Source organism: Olea europaea, chromosome 10 (assembly GCF_002742605.1).
Source record: "Olea europaea var. sylvestris chromosome 10, O_europaea_v1, whole genome shotgun sequence".
Classification (NCBI taxonomy): Eukaryota; Viridiplantae; Streptophyta; class Magnoliopsida; order Lamiales; family Oleaceae; genus Olea; species Olea europaea.
Window position 1 is genome coordinate 2,132,617 of NC_036246.1, and position 16,892 is coordinate 2,149,508.

The 16,892-nt window shown below is 39.0% G+C and overlaps 1 pseudogene; it reads left to right on the forward strand.

Moving 5' to 3' along the window:
* The window catches only part of LOC111400136, a 30,807-nt pseudogene that overhangs the window by 5,033 nt on the left and 8,882 nt on the right, over positions 1–16,892 (forward strand).

Here is a 16,892-nt window from a genome sequence, read left to right on the forward strand (position 1 = left end):
AAGGATCGCCAAGCCTGGATACGCTCAAGCAAAAGACCCCCTAATTAAAATAAATATTGGCAATGAAGGAGAAGATCGCCCAACGTTCATCAGCCAAATGCTCGATCAAGAGGTTAGTAATAAATTAATCGCTTTATTAAAGGAGTACAAAGATTGTTTGCTTGGGAATATGAATATATGCCTGGTTTAGATAGAGATTTGATGGAACATAGGTTACCAACCAAGCCTAATTTTAAACCTCATAGGCAACCTCCTAGGCATTTCGCTCCTAATGTACTCCATGAAATTATGGAAGAGATAGAGCGATTATTAAAAGCAGACTTTATTAGAACGGCCAGATATGTTGAATGGTTGTCCAATATCGTGCCGGTATTAAAAAAGAATGGTAAACTAAGGGTGTAATGCCCCGAAAATTTTATTTTATTTATGATTAATCATTATTGTCTTGGCTTTGGGGAGGGGATTACGTGTCTTAGTTCAAGTATAAGGTTTGGGGGATTTAATTGTCTTGACTTCCACCTCATTTGATAGATCATGCACATGTATTTTAAGGGAGCAAAACTTGCCTTGGTGCTAGAATTTCATTCAACCTCCCATAATAAATATTACAGTTAATCAATAATTATAGAAGATTTTGGGGATCATTACGTAGAAATATCAATTTAATTTGCATATGCATGTGACTTGTTATATTTTTACATTTACGAATGGGTAGTTTGTAATTAACAATGCCCTTAAATATCTTCTTTCATATTAAGTAAATTTCTCACAAATTGCTAGACAAATGGTAAGACACGATTTGGACCTCAGACAAATATTCTACATCCCCATCAAAGTTAATTATTTTGGGTATATAGTCCAATTAAGCTTATAATACATTATATAATTATTTATTTCATTTTTATATGATGTTATGTTATTATATGATAACCTGTCATTTTATGTAAATTGATGCAAACTTGATTATTCTTATATTAAATAGATTCAAATAAATTTAACTTGATTGATATCCAAACAAGGAGTTTTGTAATTGGACTGATTAACGGAACTAATTGACGAGATTCTGTTGGTTAGGTTGCATCTGTTATATATTTGATATAATTATTTTACCGTGAATAATTATATTTTTACAGTTAAACGTATCTTGGACGAACGATCGACGTGCCTATTAATTTAATTTCGATATGTTTATAACTTTATTATAGTAGTTATATTTATATGTAATTACGTGCTCACGATTCGTCTCACTTTAGGATTCAACTTAGAAATCATATTAAAATATTGTCTCTTCTCAATACGTGTATTTTGTATCATTTAATGAAAAAATAGCATGTGGAGAACATTATAATCTTGTAATTGGTAAATACTAATTTAAAGTGTTAATCAAGTAAGTGAGGTAAATTTGGATGTTAAAAATTAATTAGCATAAATTGTGCCTAATTATCTATAATCATTAGGTCGAAAATGAGACTTCTTACCTAGATTGACCGCTGCCTTTTAAATGATTTAATAGTATAAAACGGGGCCTTGCTAGGTGATTAGCATCAATTATACTTATGAGACATCATCAGTTTAAAATAATGTTTTCCTATCCATATTTACTTTTGCATTGGATTTCACTCACTTTCATCAGCTACACGTTCACATCCTCACAGTATCCAAAATCTTGATTTTTGCTTTGCAATCATCAATCATCTCATGATTTATCATAAAATATATTTTCGATAATTTTCTCGGCATATAGACTCGGCAACGACGAAAGGTTTTGGGAATGTGAATTTCCTACTTCCAACAATTTTATTGTCAAAAGAGGTAGGATACTTTTATGTGCAAGTGATATGTCCTTTCAATATTATGATTTTTATGCGTGATTTATTTCATGAAATACTAATTGACCTGCGGGTCCCAATGAAATGAAATGAAATGTGAGATTGCCTTCGGGCCTTCTCAAATGTGCTAGAGCTTTCAACTGATCACCGATTGTTCTTGATGAAATGATGGTATGAAATGTTATGAATTTACGTTTTAAAGGTTATCATATTGTTCGGACGCACGTATCCTATTGAATATAATTACTTACTCCTTTAATTTCAACATTTCAGATCAGTAGAGTCGACGTGGAGGTGGCTGAGCGATGCGCGGGTTGCCAAGTAAAGAAATTGTTTTTGAAAAGAAATTATTTTTCAAGAAATCATTCAAAAACAATTTCGTTAGGCTATTTTGTCTCTCTTCAACAGCCTTTAAATTTACTAGTTGGTTGCGTATAAAAACATGTTATTTGATTTGTTTGTTGATTGCGTATATTTTCATGATTTAAATTTAATTTATGAATGTTCTAGTATCTTGTTTATTTAAGAATTTTATTCCGTTTGGTATTTAAAATAAATAAAAGTAAGTTTTTGGTAACGGCCCATACTTATTTTATAAAAAAAATTTGGGGCGTTACAAAGGGTGTGCATAGACTTTAGGAATCTAAACACAGCCACACCTAAAGATGAATATCCAATGTCCACAGTAGATTCTTTAGTAGACTCGACTGTCGGACATGTAATGTATTCCTTTATGGATAGGTATTTAGGATACAACCAAACTTACATAGCTGAGGTAAATATACACAAAACTGCCTTTAGATGCCCTGAATCTCTAGGATGTTTTGAATGGATAGTTATACCTTTCGACCTGAAAAATGCAGGAGCAACTTATCAAAGGGCAATGAATTTGATTTTTCATGATATGATAGGCAAGTTTGTTGAAGTATATGTAGATGATATAGTGGTTAAATCTATTAAAGAAGAGGACCATTTTGAACAATTAAGATGTTCATTTGAGCGAATGAAGTAATATAAACTACAGTTGAATCCCTTGAAATGTGCATTTGGTGTTAATGCAGGGAATTTTCTTGGTTTTTTAGTACACAAAAGGGGGGATTAAACTTGATAAAAATAAAGTGAAGGCCATTCTAGAGGCCAAACCATCTAGCAACAAAAAAGAATTGTAAAGGTTTCTAGGTTAAGTAAACTTTTTAAGACGCTTTATTTCTAAATGTGTAGGGCGAACTAAAACTTTTTCGTCGCTTTTAAAGTTGAAAAATTAGGATAAATTCGTCTGGAAAGAAGAGCATCAAAAGGCTTTTGAAAACCTAAAGACATATTTATCAAGTCCACCAGTGTTGGTGTCACCAATCCAAGGACGGCCAATGAAAGTGTATGTATCGGCTCAAAAAGAATCTATAGCTGGAATGGTCGCGCAGGAAGACCAATTTGGTGAAGAAAGGGCGATTTACTACTTGAATAGACGGTTAACAAAATGTGGATGTAATTATTCTACCATTGAAAATTATATCTTGCATTGTATTTCACATGTATAAAATTAAGGGCTTATTTACGGCCCGTAACCGTTCATTTAATTTCTAAAGTAAATTTGGTTAACTATATGTTCTCTCGCCTTATTTTGCACCAAAGGGTAGGCCTTTGAACATTAGCTTTATTAGAATTCGAAATACAATACATACCCCAAAAAGCAGTAAAAAATCAGGCTTTTGCTAACTTTATGGCCGATCATCCATGCCTTGATATGCCTGAAGAAATTGAGTTAGAGATCAATTCATTCGAATTAAAACCTTGGGTTTTATATTTCGATGGATCGAAAACCTCTAAAGGTGCACGAGTAGGAGTAGCATTGATAAATCCTTTAGGGATTTGTTACAAGTTCGCATTCACTTTGGACAGGTTGTGCACCAACAATGAGGCCGAATACAAAGCCTTAATCGTGGGCCTAGAATTAATGATAGAATGGGGGTAAAGAATGTGATCATCAGAGGCGATTCTTAATTGGTTATTCACCAACTGATTGGTGATTTTAAATACCAAAGTGATTTCATTATAAGTCAGTATGAAATCGCCCAAAAGTTGTTAGAAGAATTCAACCAAATAAAGCTTCAATATGTTAATAGAATATATAATGACGTAGCAAACGAATTGGCCCAGATGGCCTCAGGGTACTCAAAGGTTTTAAATTGGAAGTCTACTTGTGAGTATGGAATAATATTACCCGTGATCCAAAGAAGGGCGAGAACGATTGAAATTCATTGCATACAAGATGGAGATACAATAGATTGGAGGGTAGAGATTAAAAGGTTCCTTAAAAAACCTAATAAAGGAGATAGTAGAAAAATGAAGTTTCATTTGCTAAACTATACACTGATAGATGAAAAGTTGTTTAAGAAACGTTCTGATGGGAAGAACTTTACTGGCCAAAGAATATTTTCTATATCTCCCATACCAAAGGTGACATTAAAAAAGATGGCAAAATGGGCGGATCAAATGATCCATTTCCATAGAAAATGAAGGTTTTGGATCGATTGTCAAAATGCCAAAAAATGGTAGCAAATTAGTTTTGAAGAAGAGAATGAAAATGAAAATGACAAGTGTGGAATATAGTGCATTTATAGAGGCGTAAAGGTGAAGAGACAGAATATGAACAGCCACATTCGTGCCTAGTAACTGGAATCAAATGGCCTGAAGTCTTAGGAAAAGAGACAGAAATACCAAGAGAAAAATGTGCGTGAATCTTAGCATAAAGCAGTTAAATGTTTGGGGGTTGACGATTAAAGACAATGTCAATAAATACACAAGAAGACAAATTAATCGTTCATTAATGATAATGGCTGCTGGTACGTTCAGAGTTACCAATGGATATCAGTACGAGGTTACAAGGGGAAAGTTAATACAAAGTTACAAAAAGAAAAGTTAAGGTATTAAATGTCTTAATTACAATTCGCCCCCAGACCGAATGAATTCTTTCCCTAAGTCGCCCCCAATCCTCGCTCTACCGAGAAGAAGTGATATCCAATTCCACTACAAAATCATCATCAACTTCCAGCTTCTTGTACTGCTCGACCAAAGACTTGGTTCGCTCAATTCCTTGAGAGGCATTACGCTTTTTAGCAGCCATTCTCGCATTGCAGTCGTCCATCCTTGCTTGAAACTCCTTCATCTGTGCAGCCAATCTGGTCATAAAAGAGTCTTCAATCATAATTTCGGAAGAGATTTCTTTCAATTTATCCTCAGATTTGTTGATCTCCAGAAGTAAAGACTCTCTTTCAGATACAGCGCGAAAATATTGAGTACTCTTGGCCTTCAGTTCAACATTTTTGGCTAGCAAGGAGAGAATGTCGGAATGGACAACTTTCAACGTCACTTTAAAATCAGCAAAAAGATTGAGCGACGAAAGTGTCAGTGCTTGCACCAACTTCGCACTCAAATGCTCAAGCTTATCCTTATGTTTGGCAGCACTAGCCTGACCGATGTCCATATCCATAAAGGACACATACTCAAATATAGATTGCTTGAGGAACTTCATATCTTCCTCTAAAGAAGCAGAAGGACGACCGATTGAAGTAGGGTGAGACGTCTTGACCTGCCCCCAGGAAATGAACAAGTCCTGGATGGAACGCACAATCTTATCAGTATCCTGCAAAGAAAATTGCCCAGCATTGAAAGTTTTCACTACAATGAACCAAGTGGAAGTAAAAGTGAAGCAAAGATTACCTCATCAGCAATCTTGGGAGGTGGCATATCCCCAGCCAAATCTACCACCTGTGGCTCCACCACTTGTGAGGACTTCCCCTTGTTTGGACGAGAAGACTTTGCCACAATGGGCAAACCCATAGGAGCATCTGCAGAACTCAAAAAGCAACAAATCAAAAATCAATAGCACAAGCAAAAGTAAAACATCAAAAAATGTATTACCTTCTGGTTCGACGTTTGGGGGTTGACGCCCTGGGAAGAAGGTGGCTCATCCATTGGTTGTGATGAAGATTCCGGGACCGAAGGTTTCTCTTTAAGTGTAGTCCCTTCATCAGCTAATTTGGATGAAGCAGCCTCAGCAGAGGATGATGGAGTAGGAGCTGCCAACACCAAAGCCTTTAAAGGAGAGGATGAACTTTTCTGAGAAATTCAAATAAACTATCAGCACATAGAAAAGTTTCAAGTATAGAAAGGTATGCTTGTGAGTAAACTAATTTAATTACCTTTCTCTTGACGATGAGAGGAGTGTCATCATCATCATCGTCATCATCATCCAAAATGGGAGATGCTGAGGCTGACCGTTTGCAGCTTGGGGCACTCTTATCTGCAGTGGGCTTGGTAGGAAGAGAAGTAGATAGACGAACAGACTATTTAGCACGAGCAGGGGAGGAAGGACTCCTAATGGACACAGGGGTGACCAAAACAGGAGAAGTGGAAGAAATGTTTGGCTGATCCAGTAAATGGAAAGCACGATTGGCATCAGTTGCAAACAATCTGCACTTCACTGATGACCAGAGTTGTTCAAAAGGGGGATGGATGGCATGGCTAGGATTGAAGAGGGCTAATGAAAAGTTACTCGTCAAAAGAATATTGTGAGCATCTATAGCTTCTTCCTTTGTCTTATTAATGGTGTGGAAGCGATCTATCAAATTTCTTAAATAACAAGGGGGAACAGGCCACGTTTGGCCAAAACCAAGTTGACGAGCAAAAAATTGGGGAGCATATATTTCAACCCCAGCTTTGACATTGGTTCCAGTCAATATCATGGAACAACTCCCTCCCGATCAAAAATTGAACCCAAACGAGCAGAGAGGGTGCTGCACTGTCCACGGTGGATGGGGGTTGCACATAATCTGGAGTTAAAAGGGGAAGAAAATGAAAGAAAGAAGGAATTGAATTCAAAGTATAAAGGAATGAAAAGATGTCCCTTCTTAACATATTTACAGGGCTCAGTGGGTCAATAGCTAGCTCATAGCAGCTAGCAGAATGAAGGAAAAATGATAGAGCACCAAGTGATGGAAAATAGGCTCTCAACCACGTTTAAGTGAACCAAAGAGGCCCACTGCCAGTGGGAGATGCACCATTCTTCAATTGGAATTGGAGAGAAGTCATGCCTCTATAAAGGGTAGCCAAAAAGAAAGAACACAAATTCAGAGGCCTACCACGCGTCAATTCGTGCGCTATGAGTAAATAGCTCATAGAAGGCTTCATACTTGGCACACACAGAATATATTTACAAAGCCAAATCTGAAGAAAGGTCACACGCTTAGCATGGGAAGGCTCAGCGCTCGAGTGATTATAACAGCTTTGCAGGCTTGAATAGGACTCGATGAGTTTTCTGTCAAATTTTGGGGCGACACCAGAAATCAAAATACCAGGGAAAATGGTATCGCCCAAAGGTGACAGATTTACTAAGGCCCCAACATCTCTTAAAGTAATGGACATGGGACCAAAAGGGAAAACAAAAGTATTATACTCAGAGGACCAAAATTTAAAACAATAGGGAAAACCGCTGGATCAAAAATAGGGGGTTGACGAGAGATTTCTAACAAATCAGAAATCCTAGCACTATCAAAAATTGTCTTGGCAGGACCATGGCCCACAAGGCAAGTATGCCATTTACGGAAAACAACATCAGATTTAGGCCAAGTATGAATACCTTTTTCGCGAAGCGGCCCCAGCGGCAAAGAGTTTGGAAACGGAGGACCTTGAGTACAAGGGAACAGCTGGCCCACCGCCACTTGTTCGATAGGCTCAGCGTTGTTGAATGAAGGACCTAGATAGAACTCATTGAGTTCGGCATTGGCTGGTGCAAGGAAGTTCGGAGTTATATATGGCCGAGTGAGGATTTTCTGGAAGTCTTCGAAACTAAAAGAGTCACCAGATTGGAATTGTGAAGCAGCCATTCGGAACCAAATAAAGTTTTGTTGAAATTTGTTTGAGAAACGTAGCAGAGATGCAAGAAGATGAACAGTAATATTGCGAGAGAGAATCGCGAAATAATGAGGCGTGATTTAGTGGTGTGATGAAATGACGTGTATTTGGAGGTTATAAGGGTTTGCAACGTCGCGCCTTTTCAGGCTATGAAAGAAAATAATTATTGAAATTCTTGGAAATTTCAAATGTTGCTGGGAAACACAAAGTGAATATGGCAAAAATTAATACTTGGTATTAATTCTGTCATATTGGGGGTAATTGTTGACACACTAAAAGTACAGCCCGAATCGAATAGCCCAAAGAATGAAACTCAACTGGGCAATTCAGGATAAAAGCTCAAATAGGGTTATTAATGAATGCAGTGGAAGCTTACGAACGCGGTAACACCATTGCCCAAACTTGCAAGACGCCCAAGATCTGAGCGAATGAAGTGCCTTGCAGTCGCCCAGGGTTATGACCTTGTTCTCGCCCAAACCTTCGAATCACCCAAGATCTTAGCAAACATAAGATGTTATGGTTATCCAAAAGTGCAGTTATCGAAGTAGTTATTGAGTAATATTATCACGTTCCACGATTTAAGGAGTTCAATTGAAGACGGTTGAACGACAAAGAGTAGTGGTAACAGTTAGAGACGGCAGTTCCACGATAAGTTGGCCACCATGAAAAAAGTGGGTAGTTATAAAGCAATTAAGCAGTTTCTAAGCGGTTGATCACGAAAAGATCATTAAGGGAATATAAAAGGAAGAAAAGACATAAAGCAAAAAACCCCTAATCAAACACTCTCAAATAGAGAATATGTAATTTCAATTTTTTAGTTTAGACTTAAACATTTCTTTTCAGTATTCGTGTGCTTACGCCCCTTGGAAGCATTCTGTTTAATTCCAATTGTAAAGTCATCGCCAATAAAGCACCCCTTTTTGATATTTTGTCTCAAGAGGTTTGTTCCTTACACAATCGTCTGATCCCTTTTTAATTGTTAGCGACTACCCGCGCGAAACACTGTCATATAGTTTCTCTCTTTGCTATTCAAGACAATTTGTTTTCATATCTATGATCTCTTGCTGCAATGTTTTAGAAATACATTTCATGCAACTCATGTTGATGAGTCGGTGACTAAATATAAATAAATAAACATCTCCCTGCACTAACAACTTAAGCTTTTAGATAACGTGATTCTTATGAAAATTTTGCATGTGTAAGGAATTTGATTAAAAAAAAGTGGGTTTGAATTGAAGCGGGCAAAAAAGACTAAATATAAGAAATAAACGTTATTACTTTTACAGGATATGCTCTTAGATGAGGTGGTTCAACAATGCTAGCATTTGAACCTAGTGTTATTCCTTTGTTCATTAATGTCACAACTACAGATTTTGGATTTCTTTTATCTTACATCAGATTCATGTTCATTTCTTAGGTCTCATGGGGTTCCCAATATCTTGCGGAGTCATACAAGTATCCGTTTCCAATCTCTAACAAATGAGAGTCAACATAGGCACCACAGAAAAGCAATCATATCATGCTTGAGAGATGGTTATACAAAGTATTTTGATTTTGCCGTTATTGGCAGTGGAGTAGCAGGCCTTTGGTATGCTATCGAGGTTGCAAAACAGGGAACTGTTGCAGTGATAACTAAAGCCGAACCCCAAGAAAGCAACACTAATTATGCACAGGGTGGCGTAAGTGCTGTATTGTGCCCATCTGATTCAGTAGAGAGTCATGTGTTGGATACGATAGTGGCTGGAGCTTACTTATGTGATGAGGAGACCGTTCGAGTAAGCTGTCAAATCAAATCCTTTTCTTTTTTTTTTAGTTTGAAATTTGTGTTAGAACACACAATGACATTTTTTATGAGCATGCCCTTTACATGGATTGCTTATGCCCCCACACAAACACAAACATTCAAATTATGTGAAACATGGCTTCTGAACTGTGATGGATTAAGCCCCACTCCCAATTATGAGAGCAGAAATACACAAAAGAAAACCAGAAACATGTGAAGCACGCACATAGAATAGTATAGGGCGACCTAATTCATTTATGGACTATCCAATATTAAGGTATGGATTCGTATGCGGTTGAAGGGATAAATGAGCAGTTCCATTAGGCTCCACACAGTCAAACTGGAACGACGATATTCCCAACAGGAGTGTATAATTGATTGAGCGTGTAAAACCTATGCTCCAGATCAGCAGTTAAAAATATCATATACTTTCTATATTGCAGCATTTCCTCATTTACCCATTCCTTAATTATGTGAAAGTTGCTACATTGTCTAAAAACTGCTCATGTTTCAAACCTAATCATTTTTCACAAGCTTGGCAATATTTTACGGGTAGTGTGTACCGAGGGACCTGAGAGAATCAGAGAATTGATTGCTATGGGTGCTTCTTTTGATCACGGGAAGGACGGAATTTTGCACCTGGCCAGGGAAGGGGGTCACTCTCATCACAGAATCGTGCATGCTGCGGATATGACAGGCAAGGAAATAGAGAGGGCACTCTTAGAGGCAGTAAGGAAGGATCCTAATATTTTTGTGTTTGAGCACCATTTTGCAATAGATTTGCTGACTTCTCAGGTTTGGTCATGTCATTTCTAACTTGGTTGTTCAAAATGTTGATTTCGAATTGTATGAATGCAATTGTTCTGACACGGTTTGTACGAAAAAAAGTTATTTACTAATATAAACACGTATGCTGGCATACAGGATGGTTCTGACACAGTTTGTCATGGCGTGGACACTTTGAATTCCGAGACACAGGAGGTTAGGAGAGTGATTGTATAATTTCCTCAGTTTTTTCTTGAAAGTTAGTCAGGATCAACTCATGATGGACTGCAATATTAACAGTCTTTTCTTCCTTCTCTCGTTTGAACTTTTAGGTGGTCAGGTTCATCTCAAAGATAACTTTACTGGCATCAGGAGGGGCTGGACATATCTATCCAATCACTACTAACCCCCCGGTATGATCTTGTTTCTTTTTTCTCAAAAGTAGTTGCTCTTTCTACAAAGGAATCTTCCGATGCATTTCTTTGCTCCATTTTTAATCAAACAATCAGCTGCTATCTTAAATGTAGAAGGAGAACTTAAACTAAACTGTTTCGCGCGGGTTAGTCGCTAACAATTAAAAAGAATCAAACGATTGTGTAAGGGACGAAAATCTCTTGAGACAGAGTCCTAAAAAGGGGTGTTCTTTTATTGGCGATGAACTTTACAATTGGAAATGAAAAACAACGTGCCTCCAAAGGGCGCAAACACATGAGTTACAGAAAGAAAAGTGTTTAAGTCTAAAAACTAAGGAAATGAAAATTACATATTCTCTGTTCGAGAGTTTTGGATTCGGTCTTTTGCTTCTATGTCCTTTCTCCCTTTTATACTTCATAGACGATCTCTTTGTGATTAACTACTCTGAAAACTGCTTGATCGTCCTATAACTACCCACTTTCTTCGTAGTGGCCATTTTGTCATGAAAACTGCCTTTTAACTGCTGCCATTACCTTTCATCGTTCAACCGCTTTCGATTGAATTCCTTGAATCGTGGAACGTGATAGGGCTGCTTTAACAACTGCTTTGATAACTGCATTTCTTGATAACCACGACGCGTTATGTTTGTTGATACCTTGGGCGACTTGAAGGTTTGGACGAGAATAGAGTAACAGCTCTGGGCGACCGTATGACACTCTATTCGTTCAGATTCTGGGCGACTTGCAAACTTGGGCGATAGCGTTACCTCATTCTTGGGCCTCCTTATTTGGGCCTTCATCTTGATTTGTTCGATTGGCCTTCGTCCTTTGGGCTATCTGATTTGGGGATCCTCTAATTGGGCTTCACTCCTTGAGCTGTTCGATTTGAGCTGAATTTTTATGTGTCAACAATTACCCCCCAATATGTCAGAATTAATAATAATTATTAAATTTTGCCATATTCACTTTGTGTTTCCAGCAAAATTCGAAATTTCCAAGAATTTCAATCATTGTTTCCTTCTATAACTTGAAAAGGTGCGTCGTTTTGCAAACCCTTATAAACCCCAAACACGCCATTTCACTGCTACCAAACCACGCCTCATATTTTTTGCGTCTCTTTCAAGATTCACTGTTTATCTTTTGCTTCCTTACTACGTAACCCTAAAAAGTTTCGTTCCTTCTCCAATGGCTGCTTCACAATCTCAAGCTAGCGATTCCTTTAGTTTTGATGACTTTCAGAGACTTCTGAGTCGCCCATACATAACCCCAAGTTTTCTCGCGCCCGCCGACGTTGGACGTAATGAGTTTTACTTGGGTCCTTTCTTCAACAATGCGGAGGCAGTTGAACAGGCGGCGGTGGGTCAACTGTTTCCTTGCACTCATGGCCCTCCTTTTCTAAACTCTCTGCCACTGGGGCCACTTCGCGAAAGAGGTATTCGCACTTGGCCTAAATCTGATGTAGCTTTTCGTAGGTGGCATGCTCGCCTTGTGGGTCATGGTCCTACTAAGGCACTTTTTGATAGCGCTAGGATTTCTGATTTGTTAGAAATCTCTATTCGCCCTCCTGCTTTTGATTCTGCACTTTTTTCGATTTCTTTGAGCTTTTGGTCTTCCGAGTATAATACCTTTATTTTCCCTCTCGGCCCTATGTCTATTACTCTTAGGGATGTTGGGGCCCTGGTGAATCTACCACCTTTGGACGATACCATTTTTTCAGGTATCTTAGTTTCTGGTGGCGCCCCAAAGTTTAGTAAAAACTACACCGATTCTTATTCAAGCCTGCAGACCCTCCATAATCATTCGAGTGCTGAGCCTTCCCATACTAAGCGAGTGGCCTTCCTTTTAGTTTGACTTTGTAAATATGTTTTGTGCGTGCCAAGTATAAAGCCCTCCTTGAGTTATTTACCTATAGCGCACGAATTTGGGCGTGGCAGGCCTCTGAATTTGTGTTCTTTGTTTTTGGCTGCTCTTTATAGGGGCATGGCTTCTCTTCAAGCTCAATTGAAGAATAGTGCATCTTCCACTGGCAGTGGACCCCTTTGGTTCACTCAACTGTGGTTGAGATCCTATTTCCCATCGCTTGGCGCTCCTTCAATTTCTCGTTCTTCTGCCAGCTGCTATGGGCTAGCCATTGAGCCCTTAGATCCTGTAAATATGTCCAAAAGGGACATTTTTTCGTTCTTTTATTCTTTGGATTCAATCTCTTCCTTTTTTCCTTTTCCTTCTTTTTTGACTTCGAACTATGTACATCCCCCTTCCACTATAGATAGCGCGAGCACCTCTCTGCTCATTTGGATCCAGTTTTTAACCGGGAGGGAGCTTTTTCATGATATCTTAACTGGGACCAATGCCAAAGCGGGGGTAGAAATTTATGCTCCCCAATTTTTTGCTCGTCAGCTTGGTTTCGGCCAAACTTGGCATGTTCCTCTTTGCTATTCGAAGAACTTAATTGACCGTTTTCATACCATTAATAAGGCGGAAGCAGAGGCTATAAATGCTGGCAACCTCCATTTATCAAGCCACTTTTCATTAGCTCCTTTTAATTCTTGTCATGCCACTCACCCTCTTTTTGAGCAGCTCTGGCCGTCAGTGAAGCGCAGATTATTTGCGACTGACGCCAATCATGCCTTTCATTTATTAGACCAACCGAGCATTTCTTCTCCTCCTCCTGTTTTAGTCACTCCCTTGTCCATTCAGAGTCCTTCTCCTTCTTGTCGCACTAAACATTCTGCTCGTCCATCTTCTTCTCTTCCTGCCAAGCCTACTACGGCCAAGAGTGCCCCAAACCGCAAACGGCCAGCCTCAACATCTCCCATTCTGGAGGATGATGTTGATGATGACGATGATGCCCCTCTTATCTTCAGAAGGAAGGTAATTAAATTGGTCTACTTACAAGTATATTTTTCTACATTTGAAACTTTTCTGTATGCTGATGATCTTTTGGACTTCTCAGAAAAGCTCAGTCTCTCCTTCGAAGGTTTTGGCATCAACAACTCCTATTCCATTATCCTCTGCTGAGGCTACTTCATCCAAACCGGTTGATAAGGGGACTACGCTTAAAGATACATCTTCAGTCCCAGAGTCTTCATCACAACCCATGGATGAGTCACCTTCTTCCTAGGGCGTCGACCCCTCAAATATCGAAGCAGAAGGTAATTCAGTTTTTTGATGTCTTACCTTTGCTCGTGCTATTGGTTTCTGATTTGTTGCTCTTGAGCTTTGCAGATACTCCTATAAGTCCGCCCGTTGTGGCAACATCTTCTCGCTCGGACAAGGGAAAGTCCTCACGAATGGATGAGTCGTTGGTGGTAAGCTTGGCTGAGGGCACGCCATCTTGTATGATTGTCGACAAAGTAGTCTTTGCTTCATTTCTATTTCCACCTTGTTCGTTATAGTGAGGATTTTTAATATTGGCAATCTTCTTCGCAGGATGCTGACAGGATTGTGCGTTCTATCCAAGACTTATTCGCTTCCTAGGGGCAAGTCCAGACGTCTCGCCCTGCTCCATCTGATCATCCTGCTGCTTCTTCAGAGGAGGACTTGTAGTTCCTGAAGGAATCGATATTTGAGTACATATCCTTCATGGATATGGATATTGGAAGGGCTAGTGCTGCCAGGCACAAGGATGAACTTGAGCACTTGAGTGCGAAGTTGGAGCAAGCACTGATGCTTTCGTCGCTCAATCTTTCTGCCGATTTTAAAGCGACGTTGAAGGTTATCCACTCCGAGGTCATTTCTATGCTGGCCAAGAATGCTGAACTAAAGGCCAAGCGTACTCAATATCTTCGACCCGTAGCTGAGAAAGAGTCTTTGCGTATGGAGATTAACAAGGCTGAGGACGAGTTGAAAGAAATTTCTTCCGAAGTCATGATTGAAGACTCTTTGATGGTTAACTTAGCTGCTCAAATGAGGGAACTTCAAGCTAAAATGGACGACTGCAGGGCGAGGATGGCTGCTAAAAAGAGCAACGCCTCCCAGGGAATTGAACGAACTAAGTCCTTGGTCGAGCAGTACAAGAAGTTGGAAGTTGATGATGATGACGTCGCGGCTGAATCGAACATCACTTCCTCTCGACAGAACAAGGATTGGGAAAAACTTAGGGAACGAATTCGTTCCATATGGGGTAGACTGTAATTAAGACATGCGATGTCTTTTTCTTTTGTAATTCGATCTTTCCCTTTGTAACTTTGTTCATCATTCATGAACATTAACTTCTTGTGCATTTATTTGACGTTTATTTTTTAGTCGTCAATCCTTTAAGCACTTAACTGCTTTGCACTAAGAATCTTGTCCATTTCCTTTTGATATTTCCACTACTTTTCCCAAGACTTTGGGCTATTTAATTCCGTTTATTAGACAGAAATGTGGCTGTTCATATTCTGTCTCTTCATCTTCACCCCCCTATAAATGTTTCGTATTTTTCATCTTCATCTCTTCATCTCTTCATTTTCTTCTTCGAAACCAATTTGCTGCAATTTCTTGGCATTCTGACGATCAATCTGATCCAAAAATGGACTGTTTAGTCCGCCCACCTTACTATTTACCTTGATGTTACCTTTGGTATGGGAGGTATAGGAAATATTTTCTGGCCAGCAGGGAAATTCTTCCTGCAAAATTCTTCCCATCGTCTCTTTGTTCTTCACAAGGAGTCAATGATGGAAGGCAATTTTTGGGCTGCTTGTGGGCCACTTTGCTTGTTGAGAGTGCTTCTCAGCTTGCCTGCTGAGAGTGCTTCTCAGCCTCTTTGCTCGCCATTGCAGCGATGCATTTAGGAAAGTGGTGGGGCCAGTACACCCTTTCACTCGTCAATCCCACCATTGCAGCGATGCATTTAGGAAGGCGGTGTGAAGCTTACTCAGCGATCAACCGAGAGATCATCTTACTTTAGTTGTATTTTGTAGCACATCTATTATTTGTATCTTTTGTATTCTTGTAATGAACGTTTGATAATAAAGAACTTTATTCGAACGTATTTCGCTCTGACCTTATTATCTTTTGATCGTTCAAAATGTTTAGTTATGTTTTTATCTGTTCACATTTTCATAAAGAAGGAACATATTTTTTCAAATATTTGCCGTTAATGAATCTTACGTGCTTGGTGCCGTCTAAATCTTCCAAGTGGTACGTCCCATTGGGCAACACACTGTTTATTTTGTATGGTCCTTCCCAATTGGGCGACCACTTCCCGTACTTTGGATCCTTGGTATCCAAAGGGAGTATCGTCTTTCAAACTAGTTCGTCCAAGCTGAACGACTTGGCTATGACTTTTTTATTATAAAACTTAGCCATTCTTTGCTTTTGAACTTGTAACCTATCTAAGACGTCCAACTTCAATTCGTCTAAACTCAACAAATTTTGAACTAGTGATTCGGCATACTTATCATCATTCAACTTATGTTACAAGCACACTCGAATAGATTGCACGTTGATTTCCATAGGCAAAACGGCCTCCTGTCCATAAACAAGTTGGAAAGGAGTAACTTTGGTACTTGATCGAGGTGATATTCTATAAGCCCATAAGGCCTTGTTCAAACATTCGTGCCAATTTCTGGCGTTTTCATCTATCGTCTTTCTGATGATATTTTTTAGAATCTTATTAGAAGATTCCGCTTGTCCGTTGGATTGAGTGTAGTACGGTGTGGAGTTTACTAATTTAACCCCAAATCGCTTAAAAATTTGTTCACTTGATCCCCATTCAAAGATGTTCCGTGATCTACCATTAAAGTTTGTGGAATTCCAAACCTATAAATAATGTGATCACGGATAAACTCTATAACATTCTTCTGGGTGATCTCTTTCAAAGGTACCGCCTCTACCCATTTGGTGAAATAATCGGTTGCAACTATAACAAAAGTACGTTGTTTGGACGATGGAGGGTAGATCTTCCCTATGAGATCTATCGCCCAACCTTTGAACGGCCAAGGTTTAATAATAGGTGCCATCTCTCGTGCTGGCGCCCTTTGTATTGGACCATGTTTTTGGCATGCTAAACAACTTTTTGCATACTGAACGCATAGTTCTCCCATCTTTGGCCAAAAATATCCACTCCTAATAATTAACTATCTCATCCTATGGCCAGCTTGATGAGCTCCACATATCCCTTCGTGCACTTCAGCCATGATCGTCTTGGCTTCTTGCAAACTTACACACTTTAGTAATACACCATCAGAGCGTTTCTTAAACAACTCT